The 11,965-nt window shown below is 38.7% G+C and overlaps 1 long non-coding RNA gene across 1 annotated transcript in view; it reads right to left on the bottom strand.

Moving 5' to 3' along the window:
* Window positions 1-734: 734 nt before the first annotated feature.
* Window positions 735-11,965, bottom strand: part of LOC123861646 (uncharacterized) — a 77,021-nt gene continuing 65,790 nt past the window's right edge. The window contains exon 3 of the long non-coding RNA XR_006795080.3: window positions 735-1,015. This is a non-coding gene — a long non-coding RNA (uncharacterized LOC123861646). The remainder of the gene's footprint in view (window positions 1,016-11,965) is intronic.

Genomic DNA, 11,965 nt, shown 5'->3' with positions numbered 1-11,965 from the left:
AGAACCTGGCATATGACAGAGATAACACTAAAAATTAATGAGAAATAATGAATTAATAAATTGTTCTGGAGCAATGGGATCTTCATATAGAAAAATATGTAAAGCTAGATCCTACTTTACATATACAGATACACACACAATCCAGATTAATAATCTAATTAAAAATTAATGATTTAAATGTAAAACAAAATTTTAAAAATTTTTAGAAGAAAGTTGAAGAATATGTCTTTATGACATTAAAGTTGGGAAAGACAAACTATACAAACACTCAAGGAAAAGAGGAATCAGAATGCCTGCATTAAAATTAAATTTACTCTACCACAAAAGGTAGCATAGGGAAAATTTTAAGGACAATGTGTCCAGAATTTAGAGCATGACAATCTCTGGAAAAAGTGGAAGGGAAATAAGCCAGATTTCCTGCCAAATTCTTATCTCCTTTTCAGAACATCTGTCTGCACTTCATCTGAAATAATGAAAAGGATCATTTCAATCAGAATATTTTTAGTTTTTATCCTCATGTAGTGATTGGGTTGTAATCTGTTCCTTCTCTGACTTTCACCTCCTTCCACCTTCTTATCATCTGCTGCCTTCCTTCTTCTTTCTAGTCTGCATGATTTCTTATTCCCACTCTTCCCTGTCTGGCTCAGAGCTAAAATGAAGTTTCCTGTTTGGGTAAGCTATCAGTAGTCTCAATGAAGGAAGTTATTTCACATAATTTCCCATTCAAAGCCTTCTCTGCATCTGAAAATAACCATATCTTCATCTCTTATCTGCACAGAGTTCCACATCTTCTTGAGTCAGATTAGAACAATTTTTCAGAAAAGCAATTTCTGTATTAACTGCCAACTGGCACCACTGTACCTCAAAGTCTTTCTCGAAGTCTTGAAATATCATTGCTCCAAGCACAAGGTACAATATGTAGGCAAGCGAAAGCGTGCCCTTCTGGACTTTGGTGTTTGTCTCCTCTTCATATAGTGGAATGAGGGTCAGAGAATTCACATCACTTCAATGTCCTCTAAAAAGAAACCCAATACAACAAAGCAAAACAAAATTCTCAGATACAGAATGTGAACTCACTTTTATTTATGAACCTACCTTTAAACAGCTATGCAAAAGAGACCAATCCTAAATAGTCATGACAGCAAAAAATAACTCCACTTTGCTCCTGACTTTAACTTCTTTATTTAAAAACAAAACAAAAAAATGATGGGGACACCTAGGTGGCTCAGTCAATTAAGTGGCTGCCTTGGGCGCAGGTCATGATCCCAGGGTCCTGGGATTGAGACCCACATTGGGCTCCTTGTTCAGCGGGGAGCCTGCTTCTCCCTCTGCCTGCCGCTCTCCCTGCTTGTGCTCTCTCTCTGTTTCTCTCTCTCTGACAAAGAAAGAAAGAAAGAAAATCTTTTAAAAAAATTTTAAAAAATGATGAATTGTGCTATTTGGGGAGATAGGGAAATATTGCAGGGTCAAAGTTCGTCAAATGACTCGTCAATTACGCCCGTAGAGGAAATGTTACTATGGAGTTACATTTTGAAGTACATCCCAAGTGTACAATGTTGATGCTTTAATTGTCTGATAAACTGGATTAAGTCAGATCATTCACCCTCTACCTGTTATTAGTGGTATGAATATAGGCCACTTCTATATCCTTGCTGTGTTTCGGATTCTTCTTCTGAAGTTACTCCGGAGGGTTGTTATAGAGATTAAATGAGTTAATATATTTAAATCCTTGGAATGAGGTCTAGCAAATAGGAAATGCCAAAGACATCTTAGCAAGTGGTTGAAGAAGTGGTGGTGTTTGTACGAGCAGTAGTGATATGAGGAGGAGTATCTACTCTGCATCCCGATTCCTCTACCCCTTGGCTCTGCAAGCGGGAGGCAGAGAGGAAGAGCATGATTGCTGGCAAGATGAAGGAGACTCTTAACTGAATGAGGTCAGATTCTAATATTAAGAAAGGGGAAATCCGTGTGTGTTTCCTATGACTCTGGGATCTGGCTTGGAGACAGGCCTTCTCCACTTGGAAGGAGCAGCGCTCCGCACTCGAATCTGCCTCTTCACAGACTCTTCCACTTTAAAGAACAGGGTGAACCTCAGTGGCACCCCCACCCCTTGGGTGAACTTCCTCTCCCAGTGGGATTTTTAAAAAGAAAGCACATTATGCATTTTGTATGTGATGCTCAAAACTATGAGAATTCATTACAATAATAAGCATGGTTAAAGTCCATATGCTTAGAACATCCAATATGTAGCCTAATACAATATTATACAATTAAATATATCATAGTCAGTTATTAATATACATTTCCAATGTCAAATAATAAATTTAATCATACTGAATGTAAATAATTCAGAGGAACAGTGAAACAGTATGGTCTCCCCTAAGTAGCTCTTTTCCTTTCCATTTCCACCAGAATAATCATATGCTTTTATGACCTGCTATTTTCATGTTTAAACTAACTGTAAATACTGGGACTAAAACAGAAGACATCTGAGTTGAACTGAGTCTTCCTTAGGTCTCCCTGTCTTCAATAAAATACTGTGAAGAAGGAGCAATCAAATAATTCTGGTGTACACCTAAAACTAAAACAATGTTATATGTCAGTTATATCTCAATTTAGAAAAAGAAAAAGAATACTTTCAGGAACCATTACTTAGGAGAGCATTTACAAATGCGTCTAATTTGGCCATGTTTCGTAAGTGCACTTTCATTGATCTGTTGGGATAACACACTGCACTGGAAGATTTTGAACTTTTGAACTTTTCATTAACACCCCAACATTTGGGGGGGTGTCCTCTCCAGTCATACTACCAAGGCAAGGCTGCTCCCCACCATCCCCACCACCCAAGACTAAAGGCCCCCACTTTAGCGAAGCAATTGAAGTAATCGTACCGCTAGATTGAAAGTTTTGCAATGCAAAAGTGTAAGTTGGATGGCTGAGAAGGAACATTTTGAGCCTGTCTAAACGAGCCTGTCACTCTACAGCTCCATCCAGAACCTTGGGGATGGCTAGTTCTACATACTGTCGCCTCCCCTGTACTACCACGTCCCTCCTATGGGCTGTGCCCAGCTCCTCTACCCTGTGATTCACCTTCTACACCCACACTCCCCCCACCTGCTACATCTTTGCTGTGACCTCATTCAGCTCACCCTTCTTGTTCTATCAGTCTCCTGCTGATCCCTTTCATGGCAATGACCACCCATCCTGTGGTCAGGGAAACTCTTTATATTCACTCCTTCAGACTGCTTGCTGCTTCAACTCCTGTCCCTTCAGACTCATGCTCAACACTGCCAGACTTCTGCACCTTACCTATGCTCTTCCTACCCTTCTCCACTTGCTGAAATGCTCCTCAGCCTTCCAGACTTGGATACCCGACATCATCTGTGATACCCTCTCTGATCCTACGTAGACAGAAGCTTCTCTGCTGTTAACCCAATTACAGCATTTATTTGTACTGTATTCATGCACAGTCCCCTGCAGAAGGTATAGATAGACTTTACCTTATTCAAGTTAGACCTCGTTCAAACACCTAGCAGGGTTTCACATACTCAGAAATGCTTCTTGGACACAACTGAATAATTTCCATATAACGTGTATTACTGACAAACTTCATATTTCCCCCTCTAGATTATAATATCCAGAGACAATATGAAGTATTGCAAAAATCACAGGCTTCGGAGTTTGGCGGCACTGGGTTTGAGTCCTGGCTCAGTCACTATGTAGTTTGTGACCTTGGATAGCTATCTTCTCTGTTTTCTCATCTGTAAAGTAGATTTCTGTTTTCTCATCTATAATGTAGATGGCATCATTCCCCTGGACTATCATTTTGGATTTGAGTTCCTGTGCAGACTGCCTGACACAAGATAACTTGACTTTATGACTAGTTGTAATAATTGTCTTCAGGCAGAAAGAATCTGCATGGCACATTTTATGGTGACTTCCCTCTAGTGTTTATTTTTTTAAAAAAATGTTTGTTGAGTGAATGGAAAATGTGGTAATGAACAAACTTGGAGATGGAGTCTTGACCAGAAGTTTTTGGGAATTAGTGTGTGAGAAATATGAGTGGATCTTTTCTTCTTCTCTCTCTCTCTTTTTTTAAGATTTTATTTTATTTATTTGAGACAGAGAGAGAGAGAGAGAGCACAAGAGGGGATAGGGTGAGAGGGAGAAGAAGATTCCCTGTCGAGCAGGGAGCCCGATGCGGGACTCAATCCCAGGACTGCGGGATCATAACCTGAGCTGAAGGAAGTCGCTTAACCAACTGTGACACCCAGGTGCCCCTTTACTTCTGCTCTTAAATCCCAAAGAACCAAATAGGACTCTTCTACTAATTTATCCCTGGTTGCTATGAACTAGGAATGAGACAGCCACTTGAGTGTCTGAACTTAGAGTGTGGCTCCCAAACACTCAGGGAAACAGTGGAGGTGTTCAGGTCTTCGGGAACATGAGTGACTTTAAACCTGGACTAACCCAAACAGTGTAGAAGGAGGTCACAGTGTCCCTGTATTTAAATGTCCTAGTGCCAGATCATTATTGAATTGGCAGTGTTACCTGCATTGTAATGCTAGGATACAATATGCATTTTGTATATATATATTTTCATACTCTGGGTAAATACCCAGTAGTGGAATTACTGGATCATATGGTAATTCTATTTTTAATTTTTTGAGTAATCTCCATACTGTTTTCCACAGTGGCTGCACCAGTTTTCATTCCCACCAACAGTGCAAGAAGGTTCTCTTTTCTCCACAAGAAACTTGTTATTTCTTGTGTTTTTTATTGTAGCCATTTTGACATGTGTGAAGTGATATTTCACTGTGGTTTTGATTTGCTTTTCCCCGATGATGAGTGATGTTGAGCATCTTTCCATGCGTCTCTTGGCCATCTTTATGTCTTCTTTGGAGAAATGTCTGTTTGTGTCTTCTGCCCATTTGTTAAATGGATTTTTTGTGTTTTTTTGGTGTTGAGTTGTAGAAGTTCTTTATATATTTTGGATACTAACCCTTTATGGGATATGTCATTTGTAAATATCTTCTCCCATTCAGTGGGTTGTCTTTTTGTTTTGTTGATGCTTCCTTTGCTGTACGGAAGCTTTTTAATTTTGATGTAGTCCCAATAGTTTATTTTTGCTTTTGTTTCCTTTGCCTCAGGAGACATATCTAGAAAGATGTTGTTATGGTGGCGGCTACCATTTTAAATGGCACAATTAGGGAATACCTCACTGGCAAGATAGAATTTGGGCAAAGACCTAAAGGATTAAGGAGGAGAGCTTTGGGAATCTAAGGAGAAGCTTTCTAGGCAGTGGCAGTGGCAAATGCAAAGGCCCTGAAACTGGAATATTTTTAATTCATTTTTATGTGTGTGAAGAACAACGAAGCCAGAGTAGCTGAAGCAGATTTAGTGGGGGAAGAGTGGGTATTCCTAAAAATCAGGGTGTAGTTGCAAAAGAGAGAGCATGGATGTTCTATGATCAGAAACATCATTAGCACATACAGGATATGTGGAGGAAATTCATAAGAGAAATAAATGAATAGAGAATGTCTGTGATTTACCTCCAAGGAGTTGAACTGGAGGTAGGAAGAAAAGGATAGGATGGAATTTATACTTTTCATTTAATATGCTTCTGAGCCACCCAGGCGTCCCTGCTTCTCTGATAATTTTTATACCAAGGTTTATTTCAATTTTAAAGTTTAATTAAACAAGGGAATGAGTATTCATATAAATGTGCTTAAGTGCATGCATGAGAATATTTATTTCTTCATGTTTTGTAATAATAATGAATAGGGAACCGCTTTTAGAAAATGGACTATCCATAGAAGGAAATATAAAGATAATGATAAAATGGATCTACATATTGATTTGGAAAGAGGCCTAAAATCTAGAACTCAAACCACTGGAGTAAGAAATTTATTTTATAGATGTAATTGAATAAGTGTGCCTGTTTATTTGTGTGCCAATGTACAAAATTCCTCCGAAGAGTTGTCCTTACAGCAATAGCAAAACACAATGGAAACTATCTGTTTGTAATTATGGAATTGGATAACAAATTTATGGAGCATTCAAATGCAAAACTGTTTTGTTGTTGTTGTTGTTTTAAATTTGATTTTATTTTGTTAATCACTATACATTACATCATTAGTTTTTGACATAGTGTTCCATGATTCATTGTTTGCGTATAACACCCAGTGCTCCATTCAATACGTGCCCTCTTTAATACCCATCACCAGGCTAACCCATCCTCCTCCCCTCTCCCCTCTAGAACCTTCAGTTTGCTTCTCAGAATCCATAGTCTCTCATGGTTTGTCTCCCCCTCCAGGCAGGATATAAAATCAATGCACAGAAATCAGTGGCATTTCTATACACCAACAACAAGACAGAAGAAAGAGAAATTAAGGAGTCGATCCCATTTACAGTTGCACCCAAAACCATAAGATACCTAGGAATAAATCTAACCAAAAGAGGCAAAGAAACTGTACTCAGAAAACTATAGAATACTCATGAAAGAAATTGAGGAAGACACAAAGAAATGGAAAAACGTTCCATGCTTATGGATTGGAAGAACAAATATTGTGAAGATGTCAATGCTACCTAGAGCAATTTACACATTTAATGCAATCCCTATCAAAATACCATCCACTTTTTTCAAAGAAATGGAACAAATAATCCTAAAATTTATATGGAACCAGAAAAGACCCCAAATAGCCAGAGGAATGTTGAAAAAGAAAAGCAAAGCTGGCGGCATCACAATTCCAGACTTTCAGCTCTATTACAAAGCTGTCATCATCAAGACAGTATGGTACTGGCACAAAAATAGACACATAGATCAATGGAACAGAATAGAGAACCCAGAAATGCACCCTCAACTCCATGGTCAACTAATCTTCATCAAATGCTAAACTGTTAAACAGACATTTAAAATTACTTCAGGGTGCCTGGGTGGCTCAGTTGGTTAAGTGTCTGACTCTTGACTTCAGATCAGGTCATGACCTCAGGGTTGTGAGATTGAGCCCCATGTCCGGCTCTGCACTGGACAATGGAGCCTGCTTAAGATTTTCTCTCTCCTTCTCCCTCTGCCCCTCCCCACTTCTCTAAAAAAAGAATAATAAAAAAATAAAATTACTGCACAGATCTCTATTTAGCATGAAATGATGTGCAAAGTATATTTTATTTAGATTTTAGATTTTATTTATTCTGAGAGAGAGCAAGTGGAGAGGGGGAGGCAGCGGGGCAGGGGGAGTGGCAGAGAGTGGAGCCCAATGCAGGGCTTGATCTCATGACCCTGAGATCATGACCTGAGCCAAAGTCAGGAGTTAGACGCCTAACTGACTGAGCCACCCAGGTGCCCTGCAAAAATATTTTAAATTGATAAAAAGCAAGTTGTAAAATTGTAGCTGTGAAAGAATTCACTTTTTATAAAAGATACTAGAACATAAGCTCCATGAAAGGAAGGACTTTATTTTCAGCACTATATTCTCTATACCTAGTTCCTAGAGCATGGCCTGCACACAATAAATACCTGTTGAATGTTGAAAGAATGAATAAAAATGTACACCCGCACACAAAAACACAAAACCAAAGGACCTATCACAATATTGTAACAGAATTTATCTTAAGGTAATAACATTTAAATGGTTTTTTATTTTTCTTCATACTTATCTGTATTTTCTAACTTTAAAAATTAACATATATTATGTAACAAAAATACCACTTTTACTTAATATTTATTTAGAGGATTAGAAGTCTCAATACATTTCAAGGCTAAGAGTTTAGAAAACATCCAATATTGAGAATAACTATAATTCATCGTTTTCTAGCTCAGGACTCAAACAGAGGGTTGGTTGCACTCAGCAGGACCATTGGCTTCTATTGGGTTGAAATGGCAGTTTTGCAAGTGGCTGAGAAGGGGAGACTGAACAAATAAAAAGTAAAAACAAAGTAGAGTTTCGAAGCCAAAAGAATATCATGGTGCTGCTGGATCCTAGAAGGCATGCAGGGTGCAGACAGTTCCAATCATTTGGGAACTTGGCGAGTACTGTTACTCTTGATTTACTTTTAGATGCTGCACTCGCAAATCGGATAGCTGCCCCTTGTGGACTACCCAGTTAGGATTCACGAAGCACAGGTGTGATTTGCACATGATTCTGTCAATTATGCATTTTCTCTTGAATAATGCTGCCTTTTTATTCAAGAACAAAATGTGGACTTGCCAGTCTGCCAGAGCAGTGATAAGGCAGAAGCTTTGCATTTCCACTGGGGCCAGAAAAGAGCAGTTGGAGCTGGGCCAAAGTTAGTTAGCTGTTTCTTTAACAGAAGGTTAAAAAAAAAAAAAAAGTCTGGAGATACCGTCAGCATGAGCCTATAGCAACACCTTTTCTTATGTTTCAGAATTCTGTAAGAAATTTAAGACATTTTCCGGTCTTCTATAACTTCCACAGCCTAAAGAGCTGTAAACTAAATCAGAGGAACCCCAGGCTTTCTGGAGACATTTCTTCTATTTTTTTTTTTTAATCTTGTTTTAAGTATGTGCACTCAATTGAATTTGTTATATACTATATTTGATCTTTTTGTTCTTCTGTTATTTCTTTTTAGTCTTTACCCATGTACCTGCTGGCATTGCTTTACCCTGTTTATTTTCTTCCTCCTTCTTCAAGTTTTTATTACAATATTTACTTATTATATTTATTCTTTATATTATCTTATTTTTAAAAATATTTTATCTTACCACATTATCTTAATAAATCCTTTTAGATAATTCTATCCCTCTACTTTATAAAAAGGTAATCACCATATTCCGTTTTACCAGCATGATGTGTGGTCACATTTATTTTAAATGTTCCCATGAAGCCACCTGAATCCCACCTGGACCTTCTTACCTGTGATGCCCAGAGCATCAGGAATGCTTCATCTCATCCAGGAGGTTGGTCCCGACCCTCACCCCGATTCATTGTTATGTTCATCCAGGGTGATTTATGCCAAATCTGGTGGGGGCTCCCAATTTACAATGTTACAGTTCTTGGAATACACAGCTGTGTCACCTGAAGGACCAGGCCAAGTTCTACTATTTACTGTATCACCCAAAAGAATTTGTGCAGCAATGTTTGTTGCCTACTCAATGGCCATTTCCCTTTCCCTACATTCTTGCTGGAATTCTTTCTTCCTTCCTTTCTTTCTTTCTTTCTTTCTTTCTTTCTTTCTTTCTTTCTTTCTTTCTTTCTTTCTTTCTTTCTTTCCTTCTTTCTTTCTTTCCTTCCTTCCTTCCTTCCTTCCTTCCTTCCTTCCTTTCTTTCTTTCTTTCTCTTTCTTTCTTTCTTTCTTTCTTTCTTTCTTTCTTTCTTTCTTTCTTTCTTTCTTTCCTTCTTTCCTTCCTTCCTTCCTTCCTTTCTTTCTTCCTTCCTTCCTTTCCTTCCTTCCTTCCTTCCTTCCTTCCTTCCTTTCTTTCTTTCTTTCTTTCTTTCTAAGATTTTATTTATTTATTTTAGATAGTGTGTGTGTGTGCGTGCATGCACAAGCAGGGTGAGGGGCAGAGGGAGAGAGAGACTCTCAAGCTTGGCATGGAGTCCGACAGGGCTGGGGGTGGGGCTCAATCTCACCACCCTGAGATCATGATCTGAGCTGAAATCAAGAGTCTGGCACTTAACCAATTGAGCCACCCAGGCACTCCCCCACTTCTTCTTTAAGTAGGCTCCACACCCAGTGTGGAGACCAACATGGAGCTTGAACTCACAACCCTGAGATCAAGACCTGAGCTGAGATCAAGAGTCAGAGGCTTAACCAACTGAACCACCCAGGTGTCCTGCTGGTGTGCTTTCTTGACCAATGGAGACTAATGGGAAGAATAACCATAGTAATAAGAAATGCATGGGGAAAAATAACTTTTCATATATGTCGAATGTGATTATGTCTATATGTGATGCCATAATGAGGCAATGGAGGGATATATTGTTAACAACATGAAGATGGCGAAGGGAAAGATGGAAAAGTACCAGAGTTCATCACTGCATTGCATTGCTGAACCAAAACTGGAACCACTTTGCCTCTAGACTTCTTTGAGAGATAATAAATGTCCTTGTTACTGAAGCCGATTGTAGTTAGGTATTGTGCTGCTTGTAGCCCAAAGTCTCCTAACTGGGACATGCTGTTCCCATGTGAAGATGTACAACATCAGGAGTCACCCCACTGACCTCATCCCTTTTCTACCCTGATGGTGATTTTCTTTTACAGACCTCAATTGCATTTTACTGCTCATTCTCCCTGACAGGTTTCAGTAACTATGAATCACTGATAGAAGGAGTCAGATGTTAGTTCTTCACCTTCCACCAAATATTTGGGCTACATGCACATCTGCCTATAAACTTCTAAGCAACTGCCAAGTTCATCATGTCAAAATTTCTCACAGAATACAAATGGAAAGTTCCTCCTCACTACATACCTGCTACATAATAACTTCATAATTATAAAGGCAAAGTATATTCATATAAAGAACTAGAAAATGCCAGACAATAAAAAGAAGAAAATCTCAATTTGCCATGCAGAAATCTGTTCAGCTAACATTGCAGTATACTTCTTTTGAATCTTATACTATTGATGTTATACTACATGTATAATTTTGTATCCTGGCTTGTTCATTTAACATATTGTTTTAAATCTTACATTACTATTCCTCAAAAGCATGATGTTTAAAGGTTGGAAACTATCCTATGGTGAGGATGTACCAAAGTGTATTTAATCATTCCATTGCATAAAAAGAAGCTATATAATACATAATAGGATGCTAAAATGATGGGTTCTAGGGTGCCTGGGTGGCTCAGTGGTTAAGCATCTGCCTTCGGCTCAGGTCATGATCCCAGGGTCCTGGAATCGAGCCCCGCATTGGGCTCCCTGCTCAGCAGGAAGCCTGCTTCTCCCTCTCCCACTCCTCCTGCTTGTGTTCCCTCTCTTGCTGTGTCTCTCTCTCTGTCAAATAAATAAATCTTTTAAAAATAAAAAAATAAAATGATGGGTTCTAGAGTAACAATTCCAACTCCACTTTTTAGATGTGTGGTCTTGGACCTCATGGAGCCTTAATTTCTTCATTTGTAAAATGGGTATGATAATAACACCTACCTCCTAGGTTTGTTGTGAAAAACAAATAATGTGGAGGCTTAAAATGGGATCTGGCACAAAGTTAACACCCAACAAAGGCTTATTATAATGAAATTTTTGTGTTGTTTTCCATTTTCTCAAATATAAATAAAACACCCATGTTTTAAAACATCATTAAATATAAATGTTTTTGCTCTGATCATTTTTGGGAATCCTTTCCTAGGAAGGGAATTCCTAGTTAATGTCTATTTATTTTTGATACCTTATCAGAGTTTTATAGCAATAAAAAAGCAGGGAATTCAGGTCTCAAGAGACAATAGTGAGAGGAATACATTTTCCATTTTAGTTGCTCTTTTGGTCCCAGCATTATAGAGTAGATTCACCCATGTCCTCTAAAGCTGAACTTCCTACCCTTAAATTGAAGTAATCCAGTCCATTCACAGGTCAAAACTAACTAATAACAAAACAACATGTCTATTCTGGGGGCCACTCGGATGACCTACTAGAATGGTATCTTCTTTCTCAGTTATGGATTCTCATCTTCCTTTTTGAAGAGAAATGTGATTTACACAAAAATCTAGGCTTTTTCCTCCATATAATTTTTTAAAAGATTTATTTATTTATTTTAGAGAGAGAGAGAAAGGGAGAGCAGGGGGAGGGGCAGAGGGAGAAAGAGTCCCAAGCCGACTCCACACTGAGCTCAGAGTCCAACGCAGGGCTCAACTCAGGGCTCGATCTCATGACCCTCAGGACCCCGAGATCATGACCTGAGCTGAAACCAAGAGTCGGTCGCTTAACCAACTGATCCACCTAGGCACCCCATCCTATTTTTGAAACTCATAGGAGCACAAGGAGTGGGTAAGGGAGTCCTTTCTGGAAGGAG

This window comes from Mirounga angustirostris, unplaced genomic scaffold, assembly GCF_029215605.1.
Source record: "Mirounga angustirostris isolate CCGP_5_RB_7025 unplaced genomic scaffold, mMirAng1.0.hap1 SCAF_9, whole genome shotgun sequence".
In the NCBI taxonomy this organism is placed as follows: Eukaryota; Metazoa; Chordata; class Mammalia; order Carnivora; family Phocidae; genus Mirounga; species Mirounga angustirostris.
This window is presented reverse-complemented; position numbering and strand designations above follow the sequence as displayed.